The sequence below is a fragment of the Engraulis encrasicolus genome, chromosome 18 (genome assembly GCF_034702125.1).
Source record: "Engraulis encrasicolus isolate BLACKSEA-1 chromosome 18, IST_EnEncr_1.0, whole genome shotgun sequence".
In the NCBI taxonomy this organism is placed as follows: Eukaryota; Metazoa; Chordata; class Actinopteri; order Clupeiformes; family Engraulidae; genus Engraulis; species Engraulis encrasicolus.
In genome coordinates this window covers 26,463,448-26,465,916 of record NC_085874.1, presented here as the reverse complement: position 1 = coordinate 26,465,916, position 2,469 = coordinate 26,463,448, and the positions used below count along the sequence as shown (strand labels likewise).

Genomic DNA, 2,469 nt, shown 5'->3' with positions numbered 1-2,469 from the left:
CGACTGCCGTGTGTCCGATTTTGACGTCAGGGTGCACACTTAAAAGAGAACCGCAACTGTGAATATCCCTGCTCGCAACCACCAACACAATGCCTAATGGCAGTTGTTATGAATGTATAAGCTTACTAACACCCAGTGCTAGTGAGTGCATGCAGACACTCGCTGATAGCATATAGGGCCTATGTGTTGTAGTTGTCAGTACTACATTCATTTACCCACTACCCTCTTATAACGTGTGAAATAACCTAATAGTTATCATAATGTTATACCATGGATTCCTCCTATTTCCTTTGTGTGCCCACTTGAAATTGTGAACAAAGCTGGTTACTGGGGCAGTAATGCAAACATGTGTGCTTTCGTTTAGAAGACTCACTCTTTTGTCCCTCACAATGTCTTCTAACTATGCAGAACATGATGTGGCATAATGGGTGGGTGGGTGCATATTAGTGCATTGGGTATTTCTGAATCTCATTGAGTGTTGTTGTCTTCACAGGCCACCACAATAAGTGTACACGTTCAGACATATGGTTCATGGATGCTGCCTGCCAGACAGACTGCATTGCCACCCGGACTACAGCCACATCAGTTATCCTTGAAGACATTGCCGCCCCAGTCATGGAGTAAATGTGGCCTACTGTACTTCCAATGTAGCTAGGCCTACTGTTTTGTAGCTTCAAAACGGTTAATTAATTTTTTCCTTGGTTGTGTGATGATTAGTCATTCCACTATGTAAGTTACAGGTCAAAACATTTAACAGGTAATACAACTGTATCAGGGTATGGTGCAGTCATTGATTGGAATCAGAAATATGACAACACTATGCAGGTCTACTGAGCCACATCAGAAATTACACTGAAATACCCGGGGAAGATGACGGCATCTTATAGGCCTACAACATTTTGGTTTACTGACCAGTGAAAAATGCAGATTAGAGAGACTGCGCAAGTTTTTTTCCTCAAGCCATCCGCTTTTTAAATTAAAAAAAAAACATGTGACTAATAACATTTTGAAGTGTTTCCATGCCATTTCTGCCTGTTCTGACTCACTTGTCTTTGAGTTTGAGAGCCTTATTGTGGATCATTGGATCATTGTGGATCATCAAGTTGTGTGCTTTAAATGGCAAGAAACACCTACCATCATATGTTCTTTCCACTAACTCCTGTCCTTCCTTGTGTTGCTTGTGGCCTTGAGATGACATTGCAAGATACATCATTTTGAATGGGGGAAAGTCCCACAAAAGTTGTTGTGCCTAGGCTGACTGCATATAACAGGGAAACTGAATTATTTTCTCCACGGATGGTGGGAATCAGGCCACAAGCACAAGTAGTGGACATGAGTTTGGATAATGGCGTGGATCCCTTCACTAGGCCCCCTGAAAACTTCTGTTGTGAATGATATTTCTATATTTGCTTTACCATAAAATGTATAATCTGTTCACAAATTGTCTGTTGTACTTACAGATGGCTCTCCTCTACAATGAAAATTCAAACGAACAACCGGCCCTATGACTACCTGCAGGAGGTGTACCTTTCTTCAAAATTGCCAAGACCAAGAAGGGATAGTGCATCAACCATCAAAAGATTAAGCCAACCTTTTGGTAAGTTTTCAAAAGAATGCATTCAATTCAACTCAATTTGACATAACATTTTTTTTATTGGCGTTACTTCAATAGCACATTAAGTCTACAAAATAGGAGAATTAGAATTCTAAACAATATGTGTGCTTTTTTCTGTATGTTTTGTGTGAAAAGGTTATGTTCATGTTCGTGGAACTCATTCTGGACAAGGTCTTTGGGAACCCTGCAAAGCAGACTGAGGCAATGTTGGCGTTGGTGCAGTTCACAGACGAGCCAGCCAGATAAAGAGGTCACAGCAAGCCTTGTGTTGAGGTTCATGCGTACTGCAGTCTGAATCCCCGGTGTAGTGTCCTTCGTCATCAAGGAACTCAGCATGGATATGCACGACAACACGGGAATCACTGTTGGACTTGAAGCAGCTGGAAAAAAAGAAAAGACAGTTGCAGAGATTGTTATTGCCGTCATTCTTTCACTACAATATTTGTCTTCAATAAATATGTTCCTATGGAATACTCTTGATGCTGTTGTAAATAAATGTTCACACTGCCTTTACATTGTCTGCATAATTGAATTAACAGCCCATGTGGGGGTGGGTGATCCTGCTATACAAGTTGTTACTCAAGTTAAATTAAATCAAGTGTGCATCTCCTATTATAATGATCTGATAAAGATTAGATATGGTAAAAGTTTCATCTTATTCACAGGTAGGCCCTACCTCTTTCTGAGGGCATTGACCACTGTATCAGTTTCCACACTAGCACCCACGCTTATTTATTATTATTATTATTATTATTATTTTTTTAAAGGCAGTTCTATGATCGTGTTAGGTTTCTCGGGTAAACATGAGATAAGGCAGACACACATTTCACAATGGAAACACTTTGGTGGCAATT

The 2,469-nt window shown here is 40.3% G+C and overlaps 1 long non-coding RNA gene across 1 annotated transcript; it reads left to right on the top strand.

The window, feature by feature from the left end:
* The first annotated feature begins 1,208 nt into the window (after window positions 1-1,208).
* On the top strand, window positions 1,209-2,128 carry LOC134468534 (uncharacterized). Its single transcript, XR_010038829.1, has 2 exons — window positions 1,209-1,597; window positions 1,751-2,128. It is a non-coding gene; the product is annotated as an uncharacterized LOC134468534 (long non-coding RNA).
* The last annotated feature ends 341 nt before the right edge of the window (window positions 2,129-2,469 follow it).